Source organism: Mustelus asterias, chromosome 4 (genome assembly GCF_964213995.1).
Source record: "Mustelus asterias chromosome 4, sMusAst1.hap1.1, whole genome shotgun sequence".
In the NCBI taxonomy this organism is placed as follows: Eukaryota; Metazoa; Chordata; class Chondrichthyes; order Carcharhiniformes; family Triakidae; genus Mustelus; species Mustelus asterias.
Window position 1 is genome coordinate 21,554,901 of NC_135804.1, and position 14,234 is coordinate 21,569,134.

The window sequence follows — 14,234 nt, forward strand, 5'->3', positions numbered from 1 at the left end:
GTAGCAGAAGCAGTGACTTCCTGGATCATTAATGTATATCGTAGCTTTTGAGTTTTATTAAACTCAGTGCATCTTGCACACTGGTAGTCACTGTCTTTTCAATGCCCATGATTACTATATTACCATGAAATAACCATAGGGTAAGCCTTTTCTTGACTACAAAAATGATACTACGTAAAAAATAACTGGAAGGAAATTAATACTGACTACTAGTCTGGCTCAGCCAGCCCCAACTGAATATCTTCCAGATTTTACTTTCTGAGACCTTTTTGCCTTCCTCAGTTACAGTATAATTATTTAACTCTTTTTGACCCGGAGTTTTGTCACTGAAGGTTAACATATATTCATCAGACACTTGTACGCCTTTGGAAATTTGGATTTGATTATCGTCCGAAGCCTGAATTTACAGCATCAGAAATTTTGAAAATGCACGCACACAATCCCGTTTCTTCAGCTGATTCAGTGAGGCTGAATTGGGCTCTTAATACCTGGGCTAAATGAACAAAGTTCTGTGGATTGCAAATTGCAAAGTTGATTTATTTATTCAATGTTGATGTGCACCATGCTTTGTACTTCCGACGTAAACAGCATTCAACTAGAAACACTTCCAATTACACAATTTCTGTTAAGTAATTAACTCACTCAAGTAAAGAGTGCAACATTATGCACTACGGAAATACTTACAATTGATGAATGTATTTACCAACTAATTATAAATAACCACGTCCCACACTTTCATTTCTCAATCAAAGGATATTAGATTTTAAAAGACTTGAGTTTGTAATTTCAAATGGCTACCCTTATATTTTGAGGCCTGTAGATGGCAATGCAGTCTATCTTCTTTGCTTTGTCAAATCCCTTTGACTTTAAGGGTGCCCATATCTCACTATTGTGTAAAATGACAGCTTTTTAGACAAAGGATGTTTTTTATTGGAATCTAGTGATATATTTGTAATTTTTCTTTAGTTTTTTAAAACCTGCAGAGGTAGTGGCATGTTTTGCCCTATTGTAAATGTTATTAGTTTATGGTTTTAATCCTAAAACAGCAATAAATGCGGAGAGATATTTCATTTGACTCATGCAAACAAAGGAACATTCTGACTATTATCCTTGAAAGATTTTATAGTTGCATGTTTCAATGCATATGTATGATACATACATTAGACCATTATTTTAAACACAGAGACGGCTTCATAGAGCTGACTTTTTTTCAAAAATTAACTGTTTTCCGTACGTTTTTATGAGGTTTTTTTTCGGTGTTCAGCTAATTGTGTTCTTGTTCATAATTTGTGTGTGTGTGTGTTTTTTTTTTAATGCCAGCCTCTCTGTTTGATTGCTTTTAGGGTTGTATATACAGGGATTTCTTCTTTTCAATTTTTTTTAAAACAGCACCACTCAAATTTAGGATTGCTCGACCTAAAACTGCAATACCTTTCTGTGTCTGGTGTCCTATACTATGTGTGTTTTTGTTAATATAGAGCCTGGATATACAGACCATGAAGAATCACACTTCTCACCTATTAAAAAAAAAGACAAAGAAACGCTCCTTTATTTTGTTGTGTTTTGGTAATTAAAGATGGATCTTCCCCCCCCCCCCCCCCCCCCCAAAATAAGCTCTAATTTTCCTTACTGCCACAAAAAAAATGTTGATTACTTATGAATTAAGCAAGCTTTATTTTTTTTTATTGCCTGTCTCCTTGACGACTATTGATGTCAGTTCAATTTTTGACATTTTCTCATTTGGTAAGATTTCAAAATTGCCATCATCCTGCCAAAATGTCATGGAAAAATTGTATGAAAAATCTAATGGGTGTCTGCTCTGATCGCCTTCACCCGTGGCAGGGAAGACAAAACTGATGAAATGTGAAATGTATTCAGAGTGGTTTGAGACAACAGAGTGTCAATAACCTCTTTCGTCTTGTTATACTCAATGCAGCATACATGCTTGTCGTGACACTTAGGTTTGTAGAATTTAGATTAACATTTTTCACATTCACCTAATGTGCTGATTTATTTCTGAATGAAGGTGCTAAAAATATGTAAACGTAAGGAATGGAAATAAAGAAATCTTTCACGGTTGAGGTTGCTGTTAATTTTATTTTGGTCTGAGTATTTATTTCAAACAAGGAGAGTGCGACAGGGCTATGGGATGAGGTCAACAAAGCATTTACCTTTCCGATTCGTTAAATTAGTATAATTTATTTCCCACAGTTCTTTCCGTCTCACGGCTTCTATCGTTAAATAAGAAATTCTTGATAATTCTTCAGTTATTGTTTGGAGGCGTATGGTGGATACCCTCCGGTATGAGCTAGAGTTGTAATATTCAGCTAGCAATAATTTCATCACACGCTTTAGCATGCCATGCTTTATTCTGAAGCAAAAAGCATGCCCCTGTTATCTATTCTGTCATGCTATTTCTACTTCTATTTGCTTAATAAACTTGGCTGCTAGAATCATCCTTTGTGTTAAATGCCAGTCTGGTACATTTCATTGCTACATGGTTAACGTTTTATTATATTTAGAATCATATTTTCGTAAATGTTAGGTCAAAGCTTGCCAAATGTAAGGGGAGACACTATTTTTAAATAATGAAAATGAAATAATATGCTTCCTTTATTTAATTTGCAACAGAGAAGCACCCTACAAAATGGAGGCACTAACATTTGTTTCTTAAAGGCTAACTGGACATAATGCTGCTACAGCATTTGAAAACATTCACTTTTTTGCTTCTAATAAGATGGTTGCTACATTGGTCATCTACTGGCAAAAATCTTGACTGAATTTTAACAAAAAAAAGGTACATATAACATCTTTGCAGCATAAAGGTGATGGATTTATCAAACTCCAGATTTTGTACTGCGTGCTAATTTATATATTGAAATAAAACAAATCTGAGAAACAATTTTAGACAAAATGGTAAAGTATAAACGTTAAAATGCAAGTGATAAATTAGTAGGCAAATATTTCTTTTAAAATCCTAACATGCATGATGTTTCACTTTTACATAATTGCAAGGTATTTTGGTGTAAATTTTTAGTTCTTGGCCGTTTTGCATATTGTTTGACCTAATGGTCGTTTATCAATTTTGTTTGACTTTATGTTAATGTGCATCATTAATAGAAATATATATTTCAATCAAAGTATATTTTCAGTGTTTAAATGATGTACTCCATTTTAGTGACTGAAGCTGCAAGAGATTGTTGTATTCAAAGACTCACATTTGTTGCACTTGTTCTAATTAGTGTGAAAATCATGAAGCTTGTAAATGATAGTCTTATTCATGCCATTATTTTTTTTCCATGGACCTGGTGAATGGCTTGTGGAGGAAATGTGATAAAGCCTTTTGTCTTTTTTTGTCAAGGAGTGAATGAAATATGAGAATTTGGAGGAAGGAGTGCCATCACTAGGTATCAGAAAGGAATAAGGGTGCAAAAGGGGGCTGGTGCTGAGAGCAAAGATGCAAATAGTGCCTTTAAAAATATACCTTATTCATATTTTCTTTGAACTCAGTCAGGGGTATAATTGGAATCCAGACATCAAAGAATTCCACCACTCAATCTAACCCTTTCATTGTGAATTTCAGTCATTGTCATAATTCTATATTAATCTTATATTTGTTAAATTCTCCCCTTAATTTTTTCCCCCAATTCATTTTGTTTAGTAATTGGGAAACAGTGTATGAGTTATTTTAGCCCAACATGAAGCACAACTGGCAGAATGTAGGCTGTTATACTGAGTGTGCATTGCTTAGAATGTGTTAAGTTTAAAGCACACTGCTTTTTTTTCATGTTGTAACATGGTATTTCTGAAAGAAGAGAGAAAGACAGCTGAAATTGGTTAGTTAGAGATTGCCTCAGTATTGTAACAGTAGCTGAGCCCAGGACAACATTTCATTCAAAGAATATGCCCATTTTACAGTGGTCAGTGGGTGTCCATTTTTCATGAAAAGAAACCAGCTTTGTAAATGATTAAAAAGTATTGAATCGTCAATTTAATGTGTACATGATCACCCAAATAATATCTTATTTGTTCATATGATGAATAACATGAAGCTTCATTTTGTTTGTTCATTATAGGCATTAATTTCCTCCATGAAAAAATAATCATTTAACAATACATTTCACAAAAAACAGCACCTATAAAATGCAAATGTTTTGCAACATGTGCTTTTAGTACTGTAAACTAAGTATGATTCCAAGCAGCAATGACACCAGTGGTCAACTTCACAATATGTCCTTTCATTTGAAGCAATGCCTTATTATGGATGCAAGAAATTAACAGTATTGAAATGGCTCCTATCTACTCAAATGTGGATGGCCAAACAAAGATTGTTGTATTCAATATGAAAATACAGCGTAACCAGATGTACTGCTCCTAATTTATTAAAGCCCAATCTGGCAAAACGCATTCCTTGGATAGACCTAGATTATACCATACTTGGAGGGAGGATAAAACATTTGTGTCACTTGAGGCTTTTTCTTTTTCGAGGGGTGAGGAGTGGGGGGTGTGGGGGGGTACGGTGAGTGTGTATAGTAACTAGTTACTTTTATCTTTCTTACAGTGAGCAGAATTTGAACTTAATATTCCATGAAATAAGGCAACACCATCAAGTCATTGTAATCACTTCAGGTTCATAGAAGAAGTAAAATTGTCTTTCTCGCGCAGATTAGAGCAAGACAGCATTATTAAAGTTTTGTGGACAGGCAGTTAAAATATATCCTCTGCGGCTGACGCAAGTCTTTTCAGTTTGGATGACAGCTTTTCAAATCTTAATAGGCTGCTCATTTCTGGTCTGAGAGTTCTCAACACTTCTTTCAAATGTGGGCTGTAACATGAGGTAAAAGCTGACATAACGAAGTGTCATGTATTGCAGAAACCTTTATTCAGTAAGTGCCCTGTGATAAATTGGTGTCAATAAGCAAACAATTAGAAATAGTTTGTGCCACCCTTAGGGCCATTTTCATGATTTGATTTCTAAACCCTTTTTCCTATTCTTGTTCGTTATTATGCAAAATAGAAATAGTGTGCAGAAGCAATGAATGTACACAAATATACATTTTAAATATATATACAATACATGTATATAATATATATCTTGGCCCAACAAAAAAAATGTTTTCGTATAAATGAATAACATTTTTTTAAATGTAGCTCCGTGTAACATGCATATTTACACTATCACTGGTGTTTGTTAGCAGCAAACAATGCTGTACACTGACCTTGTTATAAAAGTGTATTCTGACTTCCCTGAATCATTGTTTTGCTTGCACATATAGAGCAATAAGTTGTTTTCTTGTTTAATTTTAGAAATTAAATTCTATCTGATAATCTATTTATGGTAGAGTTTAAATACATAATGCAAACTAAGGAGCACTGGTTTAAATTGTGTGGAGTTGAGCAGCTATTTTTTAATGCCAGCATTTTGCTGAGTTATTTGTCTGCAGTGCCTGCTTTATTATCCAGCTATGCATTACGGTGTTAGCAGAGTTCCCCTTCTGATGTGAAGCTGTTAAAGGTTTGTATAATGTTTTACTTTTCCTAAGCTCACAAGCAATATCTTTACTGACTATCATGTACTCCTGTATTAGTATGGATGCAGGATTGTGTGCTGTTCGGGTTATAGGTCAGAGGCATTAAATACCAAGCAATTTTCTACTCAAGAAATGCAGTAAACCACAGTTTAAACGTGTAAAAGTCCCAACATCAGTACAGAATAAATATCTCTCTGAGAAACGTTGACTGTCGCATATCTGGCTGCTTTCGTTTAATATTAGTGAACAACCAAAAATGCAAAGAATGGCCGTTGGATACAAATATACATCAAATATGTATGCTTTAAGATCACAATCCTCAAAAATGTTGTCTTACCCTTCATGTGCTGAACCATAATGTTCTGTGTTTGAACATTTTTATATGCCACATATCACAAAATGTATATTTTGATAGCTTGGGAATTTACCCTTTAGGCTTCTATTTACATTTTTTTCTTTCCAATTTACACAGCAAAGTTACGTGATTAGTGCATTCTAATCTGAATGCAGAATCCAAAAGAAAACACAACCAAGTGCATCACAAATGTTGGTAGGAAAACAAAAATCCTTTTGCAGCAAAATTAAGCTGGAATTATTCGAGCAAAGGATGGTGCAAAACAAGCATCGAATTCAGGAAAGAAAATCTAACCGTAGAAATGACTAAAAGCGGCGAAAAAATGTTGCTATTGAAATGTAACCTGAACCTTCAGTACATTATGTGGGGTTGACATTTGAGCAGCCAAAAATATGGTTCATACTGGAAGACTGAGGCCTGCTCGTGGGGCTTATTCCACATCATTACGGCTCTGATGCTGCAAAAGCCTCAGACAGCACACGTAGCAAAAAAGCAATCTTTTTTTTTGTTATTTACTGTGTCCAATAATTTGAAAACAGTACGGAAGACCTAAAATTAATAAATGTAATCTCTTGCAATTTTCCTGCATCGGCCAAAGCTTGCTAAATGAGTGAAACTTTCTCCATCGGATATACATTTATGAAAAAGAATAAATATTAGCATCTGGTTTGAGAATGAAGTTCCAGGCTCACCTTCATAAAAACATGAGCTGAAAATACTGTTGCCTGCTGAATCTTTGTCAGAAAGCTAAAACTACCGCAACAACCACAGGGTACATGATGTTTGGTGTGGTTATGATTAATACGATCTAGTCAAACAGTAAAATATGTAATTTGGGGAGCAGAGCTTGTGTTTCTAATAACGCAGTCACAACATTCAGCCATTCCATGAGGCAAAAATGACCGAACTAAAAAGCCTTTTGCAGTCTTGTGTCTGGTGGAAGTTTCGATATCATATTTGTACTACGTTGCTGCAGACCAAGGTGCATTTAAGATGAGCGTCTTAAATGGCCGCAATTAAAGTGATTTTTTTTAAAACTGCAAGGGGGAATGGCATAAATTTGGCATGTTAACTTCACATAGTAATTTGGCTATTACTTCACCAGTAACATTATATTTCTGTTGCAGTGTATCAGGGCAACTTAAAAATGCTTGCACATACTACATGGTGCATTTCAACCTGCTTATGGTTTCATTCATAATGCATCATTTTCGGCTCAGTAAATCATCTCTTTAGCTATAAACAGTTTCAAAAAAGAATAAATCCTGATTTTTTCTAATGTTCTTGCAATAATGTCAATCACTAACACACGGAATGATTTATTTAATAGATTGATTATTTCATAGCTGGCCTTTCTGGGGCCCAAAAAGCACTTGAAAGAATAAATTTAATGTGGCCTTGTGCTCCGGGAGCTGAGGAGGTGACAGAAACATGAAATAATTTATATGTCTCACCGTCTTCTATCTGTTTTATATCCTGCTTTGTGGTCATCCACAGTGCAGCATTCAATTCTTCCAGCAAGAACCTTTTTTAAGGTATTGTTTAAATTAGCAAAATGTAAATTGATGGTTTACCACACGATGTCTTATCATAATTTATTTATGAGATGTGTCATGTACATTGCAGAAGAACAAGTGCATGCAGAAATCCACATAGGTGCATGAGCAATACTGTGTATACAGTGATTAGAAGTATGTTTTTTTTTATATTCTCCTTTGGTAGTGTTGAACTGGAGCATGGTGAATAGTATTAAAGATTTAGAACCTTTATACTCCAGCACACAAAAGTATAGATAGGTTGCGATACTGAATGAAATTAAAAGGTAGTGCCTTAAATGCCTTTTGTTTTTTCATTATCATGAGACTTATATATTATCAATTGAGTACCTATATCATGTCTTAATGGTACCTTTTAATGTTGACGCAGAACACGCTCAAGCCATTTTGAGACTACCAATGAAGCTGTGTTAATAACAAACCCTTGGAATTGTGCGTCATTATAGGTCTCTTGATTTGACCATGACATGTCATTAACTTGATTTTCCTCCGTATTGAGAAATGTTTGGGACAGTCTCTTGTTAAATCAGAGAATTGCACATTTGCACTGTGCAGATTTTAATATCTGGGAACTTAATGACCTGGCCTAGTAGCATACGTCAGCACTAAACCACAAAGTAGCTACATCTGTTTTGGCTTTGTTCGAGATACTGAGGGAGGGGGGAGCATTCCGTGGTCAGGGGGCCAAACTGCATGTCATATTTCATTACCTTCATTAGCTATTACAGAAGGGTCTATTATGAGGAGGCAAGCAACCTCTGTTAAAAAATCATTTCAACCTAGGAATCACAAAAGTCAAGCACAGGATTGTTTGGTTAATGGAGAGATTATTTTTTTGAAAACACTTCTGGTCTGCGCAATGATATTACATTGATTTGGACGTTCAGTTTTAAAACTGGGAAGAGAAAAAAGTGTTACATCCTGTGATTTGTAGCTATGGAATAATACTGTGGGCACTCACATTTATTTTTCCATTAGTATATGTAGTAACACAAACCCCTTTAATTTAAATAATAATCCACTATCCAAATAAGTAATTAACCTTTGATTTGTCGGGGTAGGAGCAGGAAAAGAGCTGCAACAGAATTTGTAATCAATTGTTAGATCTACAAATTGCATCTTACATATCACTTTGATTTACATGATAATTCTGAAAAAGCCTCATTATTGTCAGGGGGCTGGGGGACATAGTGGAAAGGAAAATCAAACAGGAATGTGTTGCTCCGATTCGCAGGTATTTTATGTTTTCCAGTTGGATATTTGCAGCCTCCTACACACCTGAGATTGCCGTGTCGATTTCCGCCCTCCCCCCCAACCCCACGACCGCTTACCCAGCAGCTCCCCCAACCCCCCGCTCCACCACCACCCCGCCACTCTTATTTGATTGCTGTCCCCTCTCTTTTGATGTATGAAGTTTTTATAACTATCCTGCCAAAATTCATCACCGGCACAATGTTGGACGTTGCTCAAATAATTTATAGCGGTAGTCTGTACGAAGCGGTTATGGGAAGGTCCATTACTAAGTTGCTTGTTGTTGTGGTTCCAGAAGAAGACAACACATCAGTCATGAGCTGTAAGACCCCAAAACCCCATCAGATTTACAGTGTAATAAAATTACATTACGGCGAAACTACCTGTAACTTATTCTGTAACTTGCCAGACAAAAATGCACGTTGAATACAATATTGGTGTGCCTTTATTCCAAGTGTGTTACGCAGTTGAGATTGGAGGGCTGACTACCCGTCTTTTAAATCAGCTGAAAGAAGCATGAGGCACAACGCTGCGCATTTTAATTTCGCCGTGAAACTGCTTTTAACAGAATCTTCTAAGTCGCTTGCCATTTGAGGGTTAAACATCTTGACTGGGGGCTTTCTCCCAAGCATCAAAAATTCCTGTTGTTTTGTAAATGAGATATTTATGATTATCAAAGTACAAGGATGGGTGTCACAGTGGAAAAAAAAGGGAAAAAAGTATTTTCAGTATTGATTGCTTTTTTGAGCTTAGGTACCTTAAGGACTGAAAAGGATCCGGGGAATATAATAAGACAGGGGACATCAGCAGCACAAGGGGCATGACCTTTATTTGCAATCATAGCCGAGATTTACAGTTTATTACTGATAGCTTTCATAAAGAGCCATTCAGTTCCGAGGTGAGTGGTTTGTCATCTGGAAATGCAATTAACTTCGTCCTTATCCCAATCCCTGGTCTAGATGTGAACAGCGCTCCAATAACATCACATTTTCCCTAATTTCATTTTATTCTCACGGACCTATCCTTTGAGCATTAGTGGAGTTGCATATTATTATCCATCCACAGTGCCTAAAAGGCACTTGTGAATATTTTTAAAATTGATTACATGATTGTTCAGGGTCATTGTGGCACGCACTTTGCCTTTCTGTGACAAAAAAAAGAAGGGGTGAATCATGCTTAGAGTAAATGCTTGGTGAGTTAATTAAAAAATGCCTGGACAGCTTAAAAAAAAAGTGTTTCTCAGCAAAACAAATTTAAAGTGGCATAATTTCCATGCAGCCAATCTAGAATAAAGACTAAAGATGACACAAAACTGCATCCTAAGCGATGGTCAGTTTTATGAACCTTTTCTGCAAAACTAGTATTAATAATTTAAAGGACAAAGTCAAACATATTCTTGTTTTATAATGCCAGTACCCCAAAAATGGGTTTTCAGTCAAACAATGATTTTGTTGTCTAATTTTATTCTACATGTTGTCATGAAAATAATCAGCATTATTAAAAGCCATACCCCAAAATAGTTTTTTCATACTGTGTAGAAAATTATTTGCATGGAGAACGTAACAGTCAGTTTTTTTTTCATTCGTATGCATTTGCCAATATGAATATATTTTTCATTTTCTAATTAAAAATCAATAATGGCTCTTCAAATTTTATAATATTGCCTAAATTCAATTAAACCTTAAATTTGTCTGAAGTGCAATCAGTTAGTAGTCTGAAAGGCAAGATCATAAAATGTGAATATAATTTGATAATGTTCGGGCAAGTTGATGGAAGAATATGTTGTTCGTTTGAATCCTTTCCTGATGTTTTTATTGAATTTTGTTTTGGTAGACAGCACAATGGTATTCAGATTTATGAGCACCCTTCTGCATGAGGTAGTGATTCAGTGCAGTTGTTTCAAGATGATGGTAAATATGAAAACTATTTCTAATATTATCAATTTGTAAATCTATTGAAGGAGTCTGAAAAGTTTTTATACAAGTTCTCAATGTAAGAAACTAAATCTGGTACATCCTTGACATGATTCTGTTTTCCATATTTTCTGCAGTTATTTCATTAGATATTGCAACTACTGTGCATAGTATGTGCCAGATGTTTTTCATGGAAGTACTTATGGCGAATCAAGTACTGGAAGCACCAATACAGTGAAGATAAACAGGTAAATATATAATGATAGAAATAGTTAATATTTTCCTCTGGACAAGACGTTGATTTTCTCTCATTCTCTTAATTATATGTGCCTTTTTTTGTCACATATTTTGCCTTCCAAGTTGGCATTCTCCATGACTCTGTTGAAGTGATCTATTTGAAGATGTTCATACTCCAGTTTAATTTCCTCTGCAATAGTTGTGCTACTCTTGATACTGTTACCACTAACAGCTTTAAAGTTTATTTATTAGTGTCACAAGTAGGCTTACATTAACATTGCAACGTAGTTACTGTGAAAATCCCCTACTCGCCACACACCGGCACCTGTTCGGGGGCACTGAGGGAAAAATTTAGCATGGCCAATGCATCTAACCAGCATGTCTTTCGGACCGTGGGAGGAAACCAGAGCACCCACAGGAAACACACACAGAAGTGGGGAGAATGTGCAGACTTTGCACAGACAGTGTCCCAAGTTCGGAATTGAACCCAGGTCCCTGGCACTGTGAAGCAGCAGTGCTAACCACTGCGCCACCATGACTCTAGCTTCTCAGCTGTTTGCTGACGGAAAAATTGCTACTCTTGGAGGGGCTATGGTATGCCATCTCAATAGGATTCTTGGCTTCTCTAACAGCGGTGGTGCTGGTCCATTGACATGTAGGGAGATCTTCTGCTTTCCCGTCTTGCCTCTCCCATTTGTATTCTTCTCCGATTGGTTGGTTACAGATTCATAGACATTTACAGCACAGAAGGACGCCATTCAGCCTATCTTGTCCATGCCGGTCAACAAAGATCTGACTACGCTAATCCCATTTTCCGGTGATTGGCCCTTAGCCCTGGAGCACAAATGCTTCTTAAATGTTATGAATCTTTTTGACTCAACCACCCTTTCATATGCAGTGAGTTCCAGACTCCCACCATCCATTGAGTGATAAAGCATCTCCCTGCCAATCAGTTTACTTGGAGTCCCCATCAGTTTGTTAACACGTGCCATTAAATTTACACTCAGCCCCCAGCAGCCTTGCTACACCTGTGTGCAGTGAAAGTGACAACGGCAAGCTCCTGAGAAAGGCAAGGTAGTCACACCAGGCAAATATTTTCACGCTTACTATTAAACATGAACCCAACATATAAGTTCCACTTCCACGCCGTGAATGTGTGGTAAATTTAAATAATGCATGTTTGGAAGTCCAGTATATCTCGCCGGGAAATTTAACTTATTTTTCGCAAGTTTCAAATCATGGTCAAAATTGAACCCTTTCAGTCGGTGAGCTTTTCTGTAATCAAGTGTTTGTGGAAACGTAAGTAATTATCTGAACAGAGACGCAAAGTTCAACAAGTTCTGATCTGTATGAACGTAACAGCTGATCACGGATGAAATTTAAGGGATCTAAGGAATAGCTTATAGGGGAAAGGTATCCTGTCATTCCAGGTGATGGCAGGTGACAGCAACTAATGATATAAGGCAAGAAAAATATTTGGAAAAAACATATATGGAGAGAAATCATATCATTGTTTTCCACTTGAATAGAAAGACACTCGTCTGGGTTGAAGTTATAATCATGTTGATACCAACATATGTTTGGTATTATAAAGGAAGTTTTATTAGAAGACAAGTTAAACACTTTATTATATGAGGCAATTAGAAACTGCAGTTTTTCTCACACCTTGTCATGATATGCCTATCATTAAAGGTACACATGGCGGATAGCTACAGGGTTCCCATCGAAGCTCTTCTGTGAGGCATACAACAAAAGTGCTGTTTCAGTACTCGTGCGGATGTCTCTCACTTGAAAGACATTTAATATTTTCGGGAAGAAAGGGGATGATTCTCCCAGCGCAGCGGGCCGGGAGATATTAGGAGAGGCCGTTTTCCGGGCTTCCCACTGGACGCCACAACTTCCAAGCGTCTCCCAGCTCAAGATTTTTTAGAGTAACCAGCTCTGCACCAATTTCAATATGCTAATCGGCATTTCAGTATCATTAGTGGGCCCAGGACTGGAATTTCTGGGCCTGCTAGCACCTGCCCCACCAATCCCCCCCCGCCCCCCACTGCCTCCAGTGTCGCCGGGAGTGATTCACTCCAACGGAGTTCACGACTGCCTCCCGCTAAGGTGGCCAATGCCACTGGAGGGAAGAGAGGCCATTAAAGATCCCCCCCAGAGTTCGGAGGTAAGGGGGTGTGCTCCTTTGGCAGTGCCAGCTTGGACCCCTGGCACTGCCCAAGGGGCAAACTGGCAATACCCAAGGGGCACCTTGGCACTTCCCACTGGGCATCAGGCAGTGCCATGGGGGTATTGGGAGGCAGGGTCTGTTGGGGACGATCGGTGGGGTGGGGGGTCCTGCTGCCACTCTGCATTTGGGATCACGGGCAGAGGAAGGGAGGATGCCAATCGGGGTTGGCTATCGTGGTGGGGGGTTTGGGACTGTCGGGGGGATCGGTCCTGCTGGGGGGGAGGAGAGGATCGGGAGATCGGGGCTGGCCAGGTGGGAGGTCGGGGCGCTTGGGGCTGGCCAGGGAGTGGGGACATTGGGGCTTGCCCGGGGAGGTCCAGGAGGCCAGCAATCAGACAAGCCAGTGATTGGGAGGCCGGCAATGCAGTGCACTATGTATGAGCCGATCTTGGAGCTGATATGCGCAGTGGGCCACTCAGCGCTATGCTGCCAGCCTCTCTGGCGGGAATCGATCCTGCCCCCTGATTTTCAAAGAGAATCCCGTTCGGTTACTTTGTGATGCACCGAGTGTGGGAGATTCCATCTGAAAATCACGCTGAAAACATCGATGGGAGTTACTCCTGTTTTCATGCAAATTGGGGACTTCAAATGTTTGGGGAGAATCCCGGCCAAAATGTTTCAAAATGCGGAGATGGTGGGATTTCTGAAATTACTTTCAAATCCACCCTGCCAACATTTTAAAGCTTTGGTAACTAAATGTGAATGAGTCCACAGTTTGCTCGTTTAAACATTCCATTGTTGGCTGCTTTAGCAATTTCATTCGCTATCAACTGTTAAGTAAGTGATTTTTCTGTATTAACTAAAACAAGGTACAGAATGTTACTGCCTATGACTGTCAGGTTTGTAGGCAGATGGGGTAGGGTGTGGAGGGGCGGGGGATGGCGGGGTGTTCTGTAAAATCCCCTCAGTGGCTCTTCCTCCATTCTCTTGTCCAGCTCCAAACTGTGCACAATTCCATGGAGGGTAGGCAAGGCTTGGGCAACCTGTTCATCCTCACTATGGTTGAGGCTTTTTAGTGGCCACTTACTGGCCATGTAAGGGCCACTTCCCACCTGGCCTTAATTTTGCGGTTGACAGGAGCAGTTTAGGGACTTTGGGGCATTGGAAGTAGCCCAGCAAGTCACACTGTTTAGGTCTTGGGCATCAAGGAGGGAGTAC